Source organism: Peromyscus californicus, unplaced genomic scaffold (genome assembly GCF_007827085.1).
Source record: "Peromyscus californicus insignis strain IS unplaced genomic scaffold, ASM782708v3 Scaffold_19__1_contigs__length_69161282, whole genome shotgun sequence".
Lineage (NCBI taxonomy): Eukaryota > Metazoa > Chordata > Mammalia > Rodentia > Cricetidae > Peromyscus > Peromyscus californicus.
This window is the reverse complement of record NW_026294491.1, coordinates 17886151-17905596: the sequence shown is the minus strand read 5'-3', so window position 1 is coordinate 17905596 and position 19446 is coordinate 17886151. Positions and strand designations below refer to the sequence as shown.

The following is a 19446-nucleotide window of genomic DNA, read 5'->3' as shown; positions in this document are numbered from 1 at the left end:
CTGCCAAAGGCTTTTCTCTGTCTCTTGAGATGTCTGTATGACTTCTTTCTCCATTGTGTCAACATGGGCTTCACATTTATTGTTTTCACCTATTTGCAACATCCTGGCATCTCAGAGTGAACTCCAACTTGATGGTGATGTGAAATCCCTCTGCCAGCCTTTGGGTGTGAAACATTCCCTAAAGGCTAATGTTGTTGAACACTAATATGGTCCCCAGCTGGTGGCTATCTTTCTAACGTCCATGGGACATTTTAGTTGTGAAATATAGCTCATGTTAGAGTGGCAGATGTCAGCCACTCTGGGTGGACTTTAAAGGCTATATCCATCCTTAGATCCACCTGAGCCCTCCGCTTCCTGATCTGCCAGAATGTGCATAGCTACAAACGTAAACTCCCGCCATTACAGACAAAGCTGCCCTGGCCACCCTGCCTTTCCTGCCATGGTGGACTGCCTGCCCTAAAACTGTGAGCCAAAATAAATCCTTCTTATCCTTCTTTCCTTAAGTTGCTTCTGCAAGGCGTTGCGTTACAGAGACAAGAAACACAACCAGTGTACCCACTACAGTGATGCTGAATTCAATTCGTTAGAATTTTATTGGGAATTCTGGCATAGGTGTTCATCAAGGAAACTGGCCTATAATGTTCTTTTCCCATACTGTCCTTATCACACTTTGATCTGTGACTGGTGCTGGCCCTCAGACAATACTCATGCAAATGCAAATCTAAACCACAAAGGGATCTTGTCTTTCATTTTGTTACTATGTATTTGTTACTATGTTCATTTGACTATGTATCAAAGACAGACACTAAGTGTTTGATAAGGGCAAGGAGAAAGGGACTTGAATAGTGTTGATAGTACTAATTGGTGCATTCACTATAAAAATAATATGGAAGGCAGCTTACCACTGGACCACCAATGTTGCAACTTGATAGACCCTGGCTGGTTGATAGACATGGGAGGTCTGTCTTTTTCTGAAGAGAAAGGAGAAGGAGTGGATGGGGGAAGGGGGGTTAAGGGAGGGACTAGGAGGAGAGGAGGGAGGGAGGGTAAATTGTGATGGAGCTGGGGAAAAATTATTAATTAGTTAATTAAAATAAATTTAAAAAACAAAAATAGTATGGAGACTCCTCAAAAATAAAAATAAAAATACAGGGCTGGAGAGATGGCTCGGTAGTTAAGAGCACTTGCTGTTCTTGCAGAGGACCCAGGTTCACGTCCCAGCATCTACATGGTGGCTCACAAGCATCTGTAACTCCAGTTCCAGGGGATCTACTGCCATCTTCTGGCCTCCTTCGGCATAGCATGTACCTCATGCACATACATACAGACAGGCAAACACTCATAAAAATAAGTGTTTTAATTAAAACATATCTCCCCTATGTTCTAACCATGTCTAGGTGAGGCCAATGTTGAAAATGGATATTCACACCCCTCTGCTCATTATAGTATTAGTCACAACAGCCAAGATATGGCAGTAAACTATGTACCATTAACAAATGAATAGAAAAGCCATATAGACACAATGTTGCATATAATGAAACACTACTTATTCACAAAAAAAAAAATAAGGAAATCCTGTCATTATAACATAATATATTAAACCAGAGGGCATTATAGTAAGCAATATAAGCCAGACACAGAACAAAAATAGTGTTACGTGTCACTTAGATGTTGTTACACTTTTAATATTTAATGTCAACCATAGGCTCATTCATTGGGAGTTTGATTATCAGCAGTTGGGTCTTGTGGAATATTAGTTGAAGATGTGTTGCATTTGCTAATGCTGTGGAGTATTTGTTTAATGATGCGAAGATGCATAGCATTTTTTTTAATATTTACAGTCTTCTTTATTTAATACAACAAACACATAACATATGTTATGTAAGAGGTCCTCTTGTAAGAGGTCCCGTCACAAAGGATAGACAGGAAACATCTATTCTGTCAGAATCAAGTAAGGCTCTTATTTCAAAATGGGTTTGCTAGCTACACCTGGAATATGAACAAGGCTGCTGCAAAGTAAAACAAGCAAAAATCCCTGCACTGAAGGAGTCTATCACGGGGCCAGTTTAGTAAATTCACGGTTAGGAATGTTTACGTTCTCACATATCCAATTCATCGGGGGTCTTATGAAATGTGAGGTTCTTCTGTTGTTTTTTTTTTTTTAAACCTGCCCTTCTTTTTTTCTTAGGAAAGTTATGAGTTCTAAAACCAGGAATTAGTGAAGTGTGGAAGCTTTAGTGCCAGAGTTTAGAGGGTGCTGGAACTACACCAAGATGGTAACAGCAAGATGGCTGTGGGGAAGAGCTTAGGTTCCAAGTTCCTTCCCAGCAGAGCATTTTTTTTTTTTTATGTTGCATTTGTTTAACTCTGTGAAGCTTTGCTACTTTGTCTGACTAAAACACCTGATTGCTCTAATAGAGAGCTGAACAGCTGACAGCGAGGCAGGAGAGAGAAAGAGACCTGGCTGGATGACAGAGAGAAGAGATAGAAGGAGACAAAGAGAAAAGGGGGAGCAAGAAAAAGAGGAGAGGAGGATGCTGGGGCCAGTCACCTGGCCAAAGTTGGGCTTGGGGGGAACAATTAGACCTCATCAGTGGAGTAATTCCTTGATGGACTCATAATATAGTGACATTCTTAAAAGATTGTGGAAAGGAGGTTGTGACTGTTGATCAGGGATGTGATTGGATCTGGAATCAACTATGGGACATGCCTCTGGGCTATGAGAGTATTTCTTGGAGGGATCAACGGAGCGGGGCGGGGGGGGGGGGGGAGGCCCATCCCCAGGGTATGTGGCACCAGACATAAAGCTGTTGCTTTTGCATGCCTGCCTTCGCTGCCTGCTAGTAAGGACATCTACCCTAAGGCTGCGATCCTTCATCGGTACCAGAACTCAGCTTCTACAGCCTTCCCCCCAGGGATTAAAGACCTATGGTTCTCCAGGAATCCCCAGGTCTTCATCTCCAGATCAGGACAACTGGGGCATCTAGTCTCAAGGATGAAACAGCGAGTAGGTGGCCATTACTGGACTACCCAACCTGAACTGTGGAAGCCACTCCAATAAATCCCCTTCCTAGTTTGTATTCATTCTATTAGTTTGTTTTGTAGGAGGAGAACACTCACTAACATGTCATGAGTAAGGCCTACCTGGAGGAAGCGCATCACTAGGGATTGTCATTGGGGCCTATGTCCTGCCCACCTCATTCCTGTGTGCTTTCTCTGCTTCCAGTCTACCAGGATGTGACAGGCTTCTCTCTGCCATGTGCTCGTTGTCATGATGGACTGAAACCTTGGAACCTGTTTTGGAAATTAAATACTCCCTCCCTCAAGTTGTGTTTCTCAGATATTTCATCCCAATGACAATAAGATCGGACCAAAAATGTCATTAAAAGCTGAACTTGGGGCTGAAGAGATGGCTCCGTGCTTAAGAGCACTGGCTGTTCTTCAGAAGACACAGGTTCAGTTCTCAGCAGCCACATGGTGGGACTCCATCTGTGACTCCAGTTCCCAGAGAATTCAAGCCCCTCTTTTGACCTCTGTAGGTACTGTATACATGTGGTTACACAGACATTCATTGAGACAAAATGAACCATAGACAGAAAATAAAAATAAATAAATCCCAAATTTAAATAAATATGAACTCATAATCAGAAAATAGAACAGTAGTTGTCAGGGAATATGGAGTTGGGGAATGGAGAGATATTAGTTGTACCTCTCTCCCGGTTATAAGATGAATAAATTCAGGGAATATGATATTTAATGTGATGGCTATAATTAATAATATTCTACTTCATACTTAAAATTTGCTTTTAAAAAAGTGAGTCAGAAAAATGTAACTATGAGGTGATGGGTGTTAATCAACGTGATTGTAGTAATCATTTCAGAGTGTATATGTCACATTGTGTGCTTGATTGTATAAATTCTATTTGTCGATTTTGCTTCAATAAAACAGAGGAAAAATAATAATGAACGTGTGAGGCCTTGCATTCAATTGCCAACAATGAACAAAATAAAACATGCAGTGCACACATTATTCATCACCATGCTTTACACCATTAAGAAATGTGTAACGAGTCACTGACCTCAGAAGGAACCATATGCTCTAAGGACTGCAGATAATTAACTTGTTAAATTTTTTCTTTAAAATTAACTGTTGGTCATGTTGTGAGCCATTTGGCCATGGTTGAATAGAGCTGAGAAATAATGATGCTTACAACACAAAATCCTATGCATTGAATTCTTTAGTTAAAATGAGCTCAGAGTTCCCATTAGCAGACCTAAATCAGGGCATCACCAAAGCAAATAGGTAACAGTATATGTGTCCATACTCTTGTTTTCTTGGTTTTATGTCTAATGTTAACTCTAAGAATAGACCACATAAAATTATCTATCTGTAACTTGAAAGAAATTCATCAGTACCAATAATTTTTCAGGTTTCATACTCAAACTTCGATTGACCATGTTTGTGAACCAGTCAGTACTTAGAGCAAGATTACACATCACTATAGCAAACTGTGAACTGATCAAACCCTGATACTTTTTTTTGGAGGCCATTCCAAAGTGGTGGGATTAGAGAAAGTGGCAGGGAACCAATTTTCTAAAGAAAGTAGAAGAACAAAAGATGACATTTTGACAATACACATGGCTATCATGTGTCTACTCTAAATACATTCTTTATGTAGACCCATGCTCAAGTCATCTCTGAGATGCCAATGATTTCCCAGTTGTCCAGTAATCCAAATTTAACAGTTTTTATTTACATGTGTCAAGTTTCTTTGTTGAAATAATCTTGAGCTCTGAGATAAATCATTCATTCATAAAGAATCAATTTCAGAGAATAATAGAAATAGCTAGCTTACATTTGTTTCAAGGTTTTCACTCCTCCCAAGACACATACAATATTTCATTTCCCAATGCACTTGGGACCATGTGGCTGGTGTTGACCAGTGAAATGTGATCGGAATTAACGGGCCTCACTTTTCAAAGATGAAGAGTTAAAATGACCCTTACAATCCCCCTGTTCCATTGCAGCAACCAAGGAGGAGATCTTGGCTGAGATTTCTGAGCCCCAAGATGAAAAGATCTCAGGTTGACCAGTCACTTCAAGGAATCTCACTACTGAGAGAAGTCTCTCAGACCCACTGGGTCTTTGCATGAGCAAGAAACAAATTTTTACTGTACAACTGCGCTGTGTCCATTTCTTGGTCAGAATTGGATTTATCCTGGCTGATACCTCCTCCTAAAATACAGGCAGAGACAACTGATTATTCCCTTCAAGACATTGCTTAGTAAATTACTATAAGGCTACTTTAAAACCACACAGGAAAAAAAATGAATTAAAATAGTCCAAAATGACCTTAGGAATTAGAATATTTTTTTCAATTCTCCAGAAATTTCTACTGTATAGATTTTTCACAAAATAAAAACAGAAAAGTTAGGTATCCACCTCACCCTCAACATACATTCTTTCCAGAAAAGATTTGATCAGTCGGAATAGGGTTTGGATTTGGTTTGTTTGTTTGTGTTTTAAGGATGTGTTATTGCCATAGTCACTGTTCTATTGCTGTGAAGAGACACCATGACCAAGGCAACTCGTAAAAGAAAGCATTTCATCTGGGACTTGCTTACAGTTTCAGAGGTTTCACACATTATCATCGTGGAGGGGAGAGCATGGCTGCACTCAGAGCATTGGAGAAGTGGCTGAGAGCTACATCTGATCTGCAGGCCAAGAGAGAGAGATTGGGCTTGGTATGGTCATTTTAAACCTCACAGCATACCCCCAGTGACACACTTCCTCCAACAAGGCCACACTTTCTTTTTCTTTTTTTTTCTGAAGGCTTTCATAAAAATTTCCATTTTATTTTAAAATATATCACTGTTGTAAAATTTCTAAATATCTAAGTGATTTGTTAAGTTTATTACGATTTGTTACAACTCACTGTTTGATCTCACCCAAACCCATTCTTGCAGGAAAATATTTTTCTAAGATGCCCCAAAACCCTTGTATAATCTAAAACATTCAAAACAGTCCAATGGTGATATGGACACATAATAGCATGACACTATAATTACATTAAAAATTATCACATTTTCTTTTATATATGATCATGAAAAAGCACACTTTATAGAAATAAAATAGATACTATGTTTTAACTCTTGCAAATAATTTTCTATTATTGTCATTAACCAATATTTGAACTAGAATCCTCTACCATAAAACTGTTAATCTACTTATCTATCAGTGTATCAATACACACATACATAGTTTGAATTAAAGGTTTATATTAATAGCTTTCATTCAAACACAATACACACACACACACACACACACACACACATATATATATATATATATATATATATATATATATATATATATATGTATATATAAAGGCCACACTTTCTAATCCTTCTAATTCTTTCAAATAGTGCCACTCCCTGGTGACTATAGGGGCCGTTTCTTGTTCAAACCACCAATTATTTTTTGTTTGAGGATGAAAATTTGTACCAGAATCTGATATTTAATGTTTAAAAAAATTCAGCCTTGTGTCTAAAATACATGTAGAGAGGATCAGATTAAAACCTTTGGAGGTTGGGGCTTGAGAGATGGGTCAACAGTTAAGAAGCACTTAGTGAACCTCTGGGGCTCGGTTCCCACATAGTCACCAATCGCAACCATCTATAACTCCAGTTCTAGGAAAACAGGTCCTGCCCTCTATAGGTGGTACCATTCCTTACCCAGTTGGTCTTAGTTTATATAAGCAAGCTAGCTAAAATGACCCTATGAGTGAGCCATCAAGCAGTATTCCTCCATAGTTTCTCCTTCAAGTTCCTGTTTGAGTTCCTGTCCCGACTTCCCTTCGTGATAAACTACCACCTGGAAATTGAAATAAACCCTTTCTTGCCCAAAGCAGCTTTGGGTCCGAGTGTTTTACCACAGCCACAGAATAAAACTGGCACAGCATGAGCATGGCAAGCTGACAGGGACAGGGTCAAGAATGAGCATCAGCCCTTGGGGTCAAGATGAGTGAATTATTTACAGCAATGGTGAGAGACCACAGACATTCTCTCAAGGTCTTGTTCCCACACTAAGAGAGTTGAATCATCAGTGCAATGATGCCACATTTTCAGAGAAGCGGTCTGATTGTAACACAAGCCTTTTGAAGCACTAACACCACACCCTCTCCCCGTGATGTCAGTGGAGAAAGAGACTAGAAGCATATTAATACATTAGGCAGAAAGGCCACCAGCTCCCTCCGCAATTATCCCATCCCAGGAAATACTAGAATACCGGGAGAGAAAGGATCAGATTTTTAACTTACTGGTACTTAGACGTGTTTATAGGTCCATCTGTTCAGGCTTAGGTTAGCTCCCAAGGTCAAATATCCCTCTTGTATTGACATTCGCAGGTTAAGTCTCCAGAATTCCACATGGCCACTGCAGTAAATCATGGATTCCACCCTCGCAAGGCACAAAGCATGTTGTAGGCTGAAAATTAAAACACCAGCACCATAAAATAATGTATTAGGCACCACGGACTGAGGGAGTGATGCAAAGAAAGCCTTTAGAATCAAAGGCTTGTCTCTTTTTATGGAGAGGAAAATAGATGATGCCCACATGTGCACAAACCATCTGCTCAGACTTTCTGGAGATAAGAATCTGACCACTCGGTGTTTTCTTTGGTAATTAAAAAATAAATTTAAAAAACTATACAATTTTTCAAACTTTGTTAATATGAAAATGAAATACCTGAGTTTGGCTATAGAATTTTCAAACTGCATTTGTACAAACTATAAATAAATTTCCAAATGCCTTTTGGCACATTTCCAATCTACTGCAGCTGCCAGGGTTAAGAGAGAAAAAAAAATATCAAAGTTACAGAGGTAACAGAGGTAAGACCATAACCAAATCCCACCAGTTTTCTCTGCTAAGTCAGGGCATAGCCCCTAATGTTTGCTAGCTTATGGGGAATGATTGTAAGAAATGCAGCTGATGTGCTTAACACCCAAGTCTAGGGCAAGAAATTGGAATGCATAGGGAAACACAGGAACTGGGGTGACTTCCAGAATAAATAGGAGTGTTCTAGAAGTAATGAGGGAAAACATTCGATGTATCTTAACTGGTGAGCTTCAAGGCAACTCTACTAATCTTTGTTTAATGAGCACATACCTTCCAAGAACCCTAAGGTCTCCAACCACAGAGAGGTCGTGGGTAACAGGATCATATCCACTTCACACCTGTTCCTGTTCTATTTGGTCCTATTTGAACAAGTACCTCCAGAAATTAGGCTTCCTTGAGATATTTCTACCAGACCATTAGACATTATTGCTGATTAGTAACAGTCATCCACGTTGACCAGTCTGAGTGATTCGGTCTTCCTGTCTAACTCTTATTTATGTCTTTCATTATGACCATCTGCGAGCATCCCACAAAATAATATCTTCGAATGTTCACATTCTTGTTGGGAAAACAGTACCTGGCAGTGTCTTAGTAGTGACCTAACCTCTGAAAGTCCCAAGGAGAAGTAGAAGATACTCTAGAATGTCTCCTTTCACAAAGTAGAGCCAATCTCTAGAGGCAATCGTGTTTTTTTCATGGCCACCATGTTGGATAGGGACACTTGGGAAATCTTAGTCAAGAATGTTCTACTTTTTCTAAAGCATATTCAGCAAGCAAAGTAGCACTTTCCCCAAGCTCCCTGAAGTGCCATGTCGCAGGTGGGTACAGATAGAGGGCAGGTGAGAAGGCCTGACAGCTTCCCTCAGCTCTGCGGGGCTCCAGTGGCATGATGATCAGCAAGTCCTCGGGCATCCTTCTCCGAGTCTCCACTTCCTTCCTACACTGAACTTTAGCTGATTTTCCTTTCAACCTCAAGTTTTTCCCAAATGGTGATACTCATCTAAGGACGGGTTGATATCTAAACAACATCTTTAGATGTTGATATCAACATCTAAAGCTATGTTGATATTCATCATGATGTGACATGCAGGGCTGAGCATGTTGGTTTTGAGAGCGCAGATTAGGGAAATTCTGAGAGCTAGGCAAAACCTGGGATAAATGTTTTTATGTGTGAAAGAGAAATGGGAATAATGTGACCAGGTTTCAATGTCATTTCAAATGCCACATCTTCTGGGTATATTCCACAGTAAGGTAGATATAAACAAGCATGAACATGATAAGCTAATTATAGATTATTGGAAATCTATAATAATTGAAAATAAGAGCAGAGTACCCAAAATCCCTAAAGAGATCCCCCAAATCATTTTATTTTCAATTTCCAATCTCCTTTGCTGTGGTGGTTTTTATATTTGAGTGCATGGTCCATAACTGATGGACTGTTTAGAAAGAATTAGGAAGTATGGCTTTGTTAAAGGAGGTGTGTGACTGGGGATGGGATTTGGAGTTTCAGAAGCCCATGCCAGGCCCAGTCTCTGTGTCTCTGTCTATGTGTCTCTGTCTCTGTCTCTGTCTCTGTCTCTGTCTCTCTCTCTCTCTCTCTCTCTCTCTCTCTCTCTCTCTCTCTCTCTCTCTCCTCTTCTCTTCTCTCTGACTGCTGCTCCAGATGAGCCGTTAAGTTCTCAGCTACTGCTCCAGTGCCGTTCCTGTTTGCCTGATGCCATACTCCCCACAATGATAGCCATTGACTAACCCTTTGAGTGTGTAGGAAAGTTCCCAATTAAGTGCTCTCTTTTATAAGTTGCGTTGGTTGTAGTGTCTTTTCATAGTAATAGAACAGTGACTAAAACATAAGCTGAATATAATGGAAGACTAACCCTTGAAATTGTGGAATGATCAAAAAGCAAAAGAGAAAAGAAGGTCATAGAAACATCCAGAAACTTACTAGCTATTCTGTAATCAAAGAGGAGTATTGAATGATTGGTTGGTTGGTTGGTTGGTTGGTTGGTTGGCTGGTTGGTTGGTTGATTGATATCATTCTTTTATTAGGAGGGATGTTATGTTCCAGTTATTTTCATTCCTGTATTTGTAAATCGGTGGTTTCCAAACTTCGCTGAGAAGAGATTCTATCACTTTGAAATTCTCATTAACCATCTCCAATATGTGTATTCATTAACTCATCAACCAAATCTCTTATTGAATTTGCCAGTGTACATTATAAAACACATATGGATAAAACTGCTTTAAAATCATTTAATGAGGACATAAATCATATTTTTTTAATCTCTGGTTCTTTCCTGCTTCATACTCCCTTTAGTGCATCTCAAAGTACAACAATATAAACTTAAAACAAGGATCACTGTTGTTGATTTAAATCTGTGTTTCAAATGTCTTATTTCAGTGGAAAGGGATTCCTGACTTCTCACTAGACCATGTTAGACAGCTCTTCAGTGCTGTGCATTCCAAGTATGGCTCTGAATACAGGAGACAAGTCTACTTCACCAATATCCTATTGGTGTTCATTTTTGTCTTAGTGTTAGCTTCCCCACAAAACACCCTTAGATCCTTTCTTACTTTGTGACCTCCAATGTAGTTAAAACTACGAAATATAGTTTTCAATTCCTTAAGTGGACATCACGTAAACATCAGTGAGATACAACATGATAGAAATGAATGACACATAGAAACCACATTATCTGCACCCATGCCAGTGTGATAAACCCCCCAGCCTTCCCCTCAGATAGCTGCCAAAGTGAAAACTAAAGGTCAGCTGACCCTTGGCTAGTGAGGCTGCTGGTGCCCTGGTGTACATTTCTGTGAATGCCCTGGTGCATATTTGTGAACACTATCTTTTGTAATAAGACATATAAATAGAAGCCCTGCTATTTCTTCCCCATAGTCTGCTTTGGAGATCCAGAATACAGATCCTTGTGGGAGATAAACAAGGCAGTTACCTGAAGCATCTCACCTCTGTGCATGGTGGGTCAGGGTTATGGGCTAGGCACACAGATGCATGTGAGTCCTTCGGTGTGACCAGTAGGAACTTCCGGGGAGCTTCTGGGGTGAGCTTCGTTGGAAAATTCCACTTCTCACCATGATGACTGGCTCATTCTTTGTCCTCTGAGCACCAGCTATTCATGACCTCAGGGAACACCACCATCAGAAGCTGTACAATGTATTAACGTGTTCACAGTGAGTACTTCTTCTAGTCTTGGGTCAAGATAAGATTAGTCTTAAAGATTCGGTTATCCTGGGAGGTGCTGTCAAGACTTGCTTGATGATTAAAGGTCACACCATTGTGCCACTCAGCTGCCCCTGGAACCTTTAAATGTTCAGGGATCCTTCTGCCTGCTACAGTCTGGATGCTAAGGAAAACAGTTGAGCTCCTTGCTGTTTGCTTGTTTGTTTGTTTTTTAATCTTTGTAACTTGTCTTGTACCACCAAGGCTGACATCACAAAACACCAGAGACGAGGTATTCAAAACTGATGTCTCTTCACAAAGGGTCCTGCTATTATGGCCTTCTTCAGTCTTCATAAAGGCTTTATCTCCAAATATAGCCACACTTAGGGGGCTTAGATGCAGGAATGTTGGAGACACACATTCAGCCTGAAGCATAATTTACATGATTTTTGACAAGTATTGGAGTACCTTCTCTGTAACTGGTGCCATAACCAGATTATTGCTCTCTGTGGTGGCTTGAGAGAAAATGGCCCCCAAAGGGAGTAGCATTATTACGAGGTGTGGCCTTGTTGCAGAAGGTATGGCCTTGTTAGAGGAAGTGTGTCACTGTGGAGGCGAGCTTTGAGGTTTTGTATATGCTCAAGCTACACTCAGTATCTTAGACCCCTTCCTGTTGTCTGTAAGTCAAGGCCAGAGGGCACCAACAGACCAAGGGAGGGATTACAAGGCCAGCGTGGCAAACCAATGAATGCATGGGGGTAACTTACCAGAACATGAGTGACTCCAAGCAGCTGCACAACTAGAAAGTTCTCTAATTAGGCAACTTACAAGTAGGTGTACTACTGGGGAATTCTCACAGACCACACATGCCAATGGAGTCACTGAAGAGTCTCAGGGACAGTTGTCACTTAACCACCAGAGAGTCTTACTCAAAGCAATGCTTGGCTGTTGACATAACTCTGAAGAAGAGAGGGGGTGTCTGGACCTCATGAGCCTCCTCCAGCCACACTGAAACTCCATGAGGGAAAGTGAGCAGGCCCAGGCTCCTGGGGCTTTTATGTTCACAATCACAGTCACTCTGATTCAAGATGGCATGGGTGTGTCACATCTAGTCCAGATGTGGAAAACATCTGTGTCAAAATGAGAATGGGACTGGGGGTATAGATCAGTGGTAGAGTACTTGCCTGGCATGAGCTACCACCAAACAAACAAATGTGTGGAGGGGGATTAAAGTGCATTGGGAAGGCACAGGGATGTGGGCTCTTTCAGAACAGGGCAAGGCATGGCCTTTCTGAATGGATGGCCCTAGACACCAAGAAGCAGAGGCATGAGGGCTGAAGAGGCTGGAGGTACCAGAGAGACTATGGCAAGGTATGAGAGGGGACAGTGGTATAAAAGGATGCAGAGGCCAATGCCAGCTTTGTGTCATGTTGGGGAGCAATGGGAGGCTGATGCCTGTTCCTGAGGGCAGAGGGTCAACATGAGCTAATGCATATAGTTTTAAGAGGTCACCCAATCAGACATCCAACCTGTAACTGGAGAACAGACAGCATGAAGCCAAGGATAACTATGAAGATAGCCCAACACAGAACCACAGACTCACCTGAAATGTTTTGAGAGTTTGGGGGTATCTCTGTTGTGTGGCTCCTGAGAGGAACTTTGTGGGAAACACCTGTGGCATTGGGGGAGGGTTGGACACACCCACCTGCCTGCTGCATGAGTAACTGACCGCCGCCAGGACGTGAGCAAGTGTAAGTAGGCTAAAGGAAGGGGTAAAGGCCTTTCCTACATAGCCAAGTGATCCAGGGAGGTTGAAAAGACAGTGGTCATCGTGAGGCTGGGATTTCAAATTCCCTCTGAAGGCGGAGTCACCAGGATGACACCTGATGAAAATTGTAGTGGGTTGGACAAGGCCAGTTTGGGCTCCAATACATCAAAACCCTGACCCAAAAAAAAAAAAATTAGTAAGTATTAAGAAGATGAGATGAAATGTGTAACATGCGTATGACATCAGATCAGGATACATATGATGTCATATAAGAAGGCCTCAGTCTCCAAACTGCTGGAATTCTGGGATGCACCACTTCAACCGGCAATAATTCTTACAGGGGTGTCACTGCTACTACAATAACAGATGCACAGGAGGTCCTCATTATACAAGTGAAAACAGTAAAACCAAAGAGCAAGTGCGAGGTTGAGATAATTTGGGAATCTTCAACGATGGTAGCTGTGCTTGCTCATAAACTTTTATACCCGCTGTTAAAAGCTCTTCAGATTGATTATCTTGCTTCTTATTCCCACCTTTCCCTCATATGGGGAAAGGTCTAAAAATGAAGGGGTGTATCTTATCTGAATAGGTATCACTACCCCAGGCTGATCATGGAGCAGAGGATATACATGGGTGTCCATTTCTATTGGTTTTTCTTTCTTTTTTTTTTTTTAAAGATTTATTTTTTATTTTTATTTTTATTTTTTTTTTTTTTTTTTTTTGGTTTTTCGAGACAGGGTTTCTCTGTGTAGCTTTGCGCCTTTCCTGGAACTCACTTGGTAGTCCAGGCTGGCCTCGAACTCACAGAGATCCGCCTGGCTCTGCCTCCCGAGTGCTGGGATTAAAGGCGTGCGCCACCACCGCCCGGCTTAAGATTTATTTTTTAAGAGGACATACATTTGAAAGAGAATGAAAAGGGGTATACGGGAGTGTTTAGAGAGTGAAAAAAGAAGGCAGAAATGTTGTAATTATATTAATCTCAAAAATTAAAACATAAATTTAAAAGACGTACTTTAAAAAAATGTGTGTGTGTGTGTGTGTGTGTGTGTGTGTGTGTGTGTGTATGTGCGCGCACATGCGCACGCGCACCTGCTGTGAGTTTTTGTGCATCAGGGTGAAAGTACGCTTCAAAGGCCAGAAAAGGGCCTGGGGCCCGCTGGAGTTAAGACTAAAGGTTGGGTCAGCCACCTGATGATGGTGTTGAGGACTGAACCCCCAGATCCTCCGCAAGAGCAGTAAGCACTTGACCTCTGAGCCATCTCTCTAGTCCCTAGTTTATTACTTAAAATCAATTTGTTTGTTGGTTTGACCTCTCCCTGAAAGGTCGCTATGCATAAGGTTGCCATAGCAATGGGCAGTGCTGAGTAGGGCTACCCCACAGGACCCCAAGTCGCAGAGCCTGATGTGGAATCACTGGACCTTTCTCTCCTCCAAGGGAAATGTGGTCCTTAATACCACCAAAATTTTCCAATCCAGACTCACTTTGGAAGGAACTATGTACCTGCCTGGTCCTCCCTCCCCGCCCCCACGCCAGCGATTCCACAAATAGGCAGTGGAGACACTAACCTAAGGTGATGTCCCAGGGCCGCAGGGAAGGGTTGCAAGCTCTTGAGCTTACTGGGTCCGAGTCTGGGCATATGGGGCCCAGAAAGGACTTGGGACATGGGGGGGGGGGGGGCGTCAGAGGAGAGGTACCAGGTCAGATGGGGCCAAGACCCAGGGTTTCCTTGGTTTGTAGCTGGCAGGGAGGAGGGGTGGCAAAGGCAGATGATATTAAGAAGCCTCTGCGGTTTGAGACTTGGAGTCTCTGTACCACCGGGGTGCAGAGCGGGCAGGTTGGTGTGGTCATGGTCTCTGCCCTCAGCCCCACCCACAGCCACTGCAGTCTAGAGCCCACCCCATACTCCTCACACCCTCGCTCATTCCTTCACACCCCACGCACCCCCACCCACCCCCAAGCACACCTAGAACCTCCTAGAACCCCAGGCAGCCTCTTGTATCCCATGCACCCCTGAGGCCCAGCCTGGTCTTGTTGGGTGCACAGGCTGCCAGCAGGCTTTGTGAAACCTCCTTTCAGGGTCACCAGAGCCCCCACAGGGGGACTGTTGGGATTCCAGGGATGAAATCATCTTCCCTGGGAAGGGATTAGAGACTGGATCACACATGGGCTTCTGGCACTGGGCACAGAGCCTGCAAGCCTGTGGCTCCATTTGTCCGGCGTTCACGTGACCTGTGCCTTGCTGTGAAGTTCCTTCTGATGTCAGGAGAAGGAGTAGGTGCCGGGACTCATCAAAAGTTAGGAGTCCACTGGGGATGTAGCTCAGCTGGTACATTGCTAGCATAGCACACAAGACCACCTGGTTGGGGCATCACCAAGACGTAAGCCAAGCATGGCAGTGCACACCTGCAAAGTCTCCAATACTGGGCATAAAGGCAGAAAGAACAAAAAAAAATCAAATACATTATCAGTTACACAGGGAGACTGAAGCCAGTCTGGGTGCATGAGACCCTGTCTCAAAAAAAAAAAAAAAAAAAAAAAAAAAGACATAAAACTGAAGTGGCATTTAAAGAATTTTTTTTAACTTGTGAATATTATCTTGTGTGTGTATGTACACATCTGTGGGCATGGGGATGGGCTTGCTATTTGTCTGAAGGACAACCTCAACTGTCAATCATCTCCTTCCACTTGGTTGGAGACAATGTCTTTCAATCTTATTTGTAATTGCATAGACTGAGATATCTCCACCTCCCACCTCCTCTTAGGAGCCCTGGGATTGCAGATGTATTCAACAGCATCCCACTTCATATGGGCTCAAGGGATTCAAACTCAGGTCCTGGACATTGGTGCTGCAAGCTCTTTACCTACTGAACCATCATCTCTCCGGTCCTGAAACATGAAAATTTTCAAATACGGACAATATAAACTCTCTGTTCGAATGCGGTTTGTAGCATCCATGAATTTTAAGAAAATTGGCCATGATTGGTTTTATAAAAGAATGAAGAAGTTCAGCAGGTGTGTCGTTGTTAAATTAGCAGAGTTGACCTCTTAGTCACCTGTGTTTTTATGGGTGGCATCACTAGGAGCTGTTGGTATTGGAATACCCACCAATTACCTCGATGGTGGTGGTGGTGTCAGCTGGTTGGGGACATAACCCAGTGTAGACCCTTTTTATAGCTGTTTTGGGCATATGTGGTCTCTGCCCCCTTCACATGCTCCTACTCTAGTCTCTGGCTGACAGGCAGTTTGAGAGAAAGGAAAAATGGTCCAGCCTTCCCCATTAAAATATTCACATCCTGGCAATTTAAAACTTGTAGCATTTTTTTTTAACCACCTGCCAGACTCAGGAAGAAATATAGAGATTAACAAATAAAAGATTTGTAAAATGTTTCCTGAATCTAAAATTCCATAAATATGCTAAATAGTAATAATCCACCCATTGTTAAATTTATGGTGCCTCTTCTGCTGTGCACATGAGACGATTTAGATGCATGCTTCTTGTCAATTAAACAATGAGTTTGAAGTAAAATAATGAGTCCCGTTCACACCCTATGGAAGTTGGGGATAAACTCCCATAAGGCAGCAGGGTTGGGAAGCCTGAAGTAAGTAACACTGCAAAAAAAGCTTGAAGGAGTACCATTTGCCTTGCAGATGGAAAACCGGACTTGGGAACCAGGGCAACGACACCGTAGTCAGTCCTGACGCATGCACCTGCTGCGTGCCTGGACTCTAAATGTTCCTTCGCGTTAAGGGGAAGCCAGCAGGGAAGCCATGCAGGTTTGTGGGACAACCCAACAGCTCTCCCACTTAATCTGTGAAATATGCCTCTTGGTATTTTAGAGCTAAAGTTCAATCTGTGGTTTTGCTTATAGGCAAGGAAGAAAATCTTTGTAGTTACTCTGATAAATTATTCATTCTTCCAATAGCATGGGTTTGGTTTTTAAGCATCCTTAATGCCAGCTATTATTTTAATATCCTGAAGATAATTGCCTTGTTCCCAGTGGATGGAGTGACACGTTAACATAACATTTTTTCTCTTAGCTTGTTTTTAATAGTGAAGTGTGTGACTGTTGGCTGGTGCGGCACAAGGAAGCCTGTTTCTTGGGGGCTCGCTTGAGGTGTAAATACTGACATGACTCATCTTCTCTGATTTAGGAGCAACCCAAGACTCTTCCCCAGCATCCTGGGCTGTGTGGGAAACTGTGACATTGAGAGTATTTCCTAGACATTGTCCTTTGAGTGGCCTTTGCTTTTCATTTCCTCGACTGGGGTTCTTCAGTTCAACAGCTGCTGAGACCCAGCCCAGCACCCCAGGCCTTCCTCTCTGCCACCCTTCTTACCTATGTCTTAAACTATACCATGCCTTCCTTGTAGGGGCTTTCCAGCGGGTTGGCATGAGTAAGAGCTCAGGAAGGAACAAATGACTCCACGTCTGTGGGACGGCTGTGACCCACACAACATGGTGCTGCATCACCTCACTAAATGTCTCCGACAGCTTCGTGGGGTGGATTACGCTGTTTCTGTCTCACCAAACAAAAGCCAAGGCCCAAGGAAAGCTTTAGTGCCAAGAACAGAGCCAAGGCCGTATAGTGATTCTGCATCAGAATGAGAAGAGTTGCCATTCTAAACTGAAGCTTGGCTGAGTTCTCCCATTCACCAACTGGTCACCGCATTACCTGTGAGCTCCTGAAATCCTCCATACCTCTGGCTTCTTTCCTCAAGTTTTGGGATAAGCAACCTCTCAGTGATGGAAGCGGGTGTTCCAGAATGTTGGTTACCAAACACACAAGCTTGTCCTATGTGGTGGTTTGAATGAGAATGGTTCCCATAGGATCAGGTACATGGAGTGGTTGATCAATAGTTGGTGAAACTATCTGGGAAGAATCAAGAGGTGTGGCCTTGTTGGAGGAGATATGCCACTGGGGTGGGGGTTGAAGTTTCAACAGCCCATGCCATTACCATTTCTCTCTCCTTCCTTCTCTCCCTCCCTCCCTCCCTCCCTCCCTCCCTCTGACTCTCTGTCTCATGGCTGTAGATCAAATGTAAACTCTCAGCTACTGCTCCAGTGTCGTACCTGCCTGCCTGCTGCCATGCTCCCACCGTGATGGTCAAGTCCCTCTGGATCTAGGAACTCCAAAAAATATTCTCTTTTCTAAGCTGCCTTGATCACAGTGTCTTTGCAGAGATAGATATGTAACTAGGACATCCTACAGGATTCTAGAACATGTCTTCCTTGCCCTTCTTCCCCCCAACACACACCCATTACCTTCTATTCTTCCTAGTTCCAGGCAGATCTCACCTCCTTCCTGGGCTTCCTTCTGCTATTTGATGTCATCCCAACCCTCATGACCCCTCAAGGCACCGATTGTGAAGGGAAGTTGTCCTCATTGGGTCTCGGTCCACATGGGTTGGCTGAGTTATCTTCTCCTGCTCACTGGTCCTCCGATCATGGCAGAGGCTGCATAAGTCCAGATCCCATTTGACTTGCCTGTTTTCATTATTGTGGTCCCAGGACCCAGTGCAGTGACAAATGACACACAGTTACTGACTGATGTATGTTTGGATGAATTGTCTTTTATAAGGAACTTGTGTGAGGGGGCCGATATATCGTTCTTGCTGGGAATAACCTGACTGGGTCCCCATTAACCTCACACCAATGGACAGTATGAGATTACATTATGAATGAAAATCTGAGAGCGGTGATGGAGAACACAGGACTGGCCTCAGACACTCAGAATGATAGAGAAGGCTTTGTCTAGAAGATGTTTCAAGGTCAGTTAATGGTATAGGTCATTGTTTTATTGATAAAGAATCCAAAATTTAAAAAAAATAGACTGAAGGTATCTTTGGGACCTGTCAGCTGTAGCAGCCCCCCTTCCTAGTCATGGAAAACCATGTTCCTGTTTATGGCAAAGCTGTCACCATTTCCTTGGTGTCTGATTCTGATTCACGTTGGTAACATTCTTCACTGTAAAATATAAAGGTCCTAAATAATACGACCCAAGCCTCCATACTTCTAAACCACTGCTCTTTCTGCAAATTTCTTCAGAATGCTCAGGCACCATACAGTCATCAACAGAGTTGTCAAACAATGATGCTCTCTTACAAAAATAAAAATCTTAGGTTGCCCACACCAGTCCTAGGTTTGGGCACCAAAACATTCTGCTATAAATGTCCATTTATAAATTTATTCTGTCCTCCATAAGCCTCAGTACTATATTTCCCTTCATTAAAAAAAATGAAACAAACTGGCCTCCAACTCAGTTTGTAGCTGAGGATGACCTTGAACTTCTGATCCATCTGCATTTACCTCCCCTGTGCTGGGATTACAGGTGTGCACCGCAACACCCAGTTTTATGTCATACTTGGGATGGAACCTGGGTTTCCTTAATCCTAGGAAAGCATTCTATCAACTGAAGTATAACTCCAGCTTTTCAGTTACTATTTTAATCATCAAGCAGCCTTTTAATATCTATCATAGTTTACCAATTCTTTTTTAATTAATTTAATATATTTTATGTGTATGAATGTTTTATTTTCATGTATGTATATGCACCACACATGTGCCTGGTGCCCTCAGAGTTCATAAGATGGTGTCAGATCCTC

The 19446-nt window shown here is 42.4% G+C and overlaps 1 long non-coding RNA gene and 1 other non-coding gene across 4 annotated transcripts in view; one reads left to right on the top strand and one right to left on the bottom strand.

The window, feature by feature from the left end:
- LOC128114624 (uncharacterized) overlaps positions 1-7620 on the bottom strand; it is a 217728-nt gene extending 210108 nt beyond the window's left edge. For all 3 annotated transcript variants that reach the window (XR_008219835.1, XR_008219837.1, XR_008219836.1), the window contains exons 1-3: positions 7320-7620; positions 5626-5715; positions 903-5236 (exon numbers count right to left, since the gene is read on the bottom strand). This is a non-coding gene — a long non-coding RNA (uncharacterized LOC128114624). The remainder of the gene's footprint in view (positions 1-902; positions 5237-5625; positions 5716-7319) is intronic.
- An 11054-nt stretch (positions 7621-18674) lies between these two features.
- On the top strand, positions 18675-18804 carry LOC128115112 (small nucleolar RNA SNORA24). Its single transcript, XR_008220005.1, has one exon. It is a non-coding gene; the product is annotated as a small nucleolar RNA SNORA24 (small nucleolar RNA).
- The last annotated feature ends 642 nt before the right edge of the window (positions 18805-19446 follow it).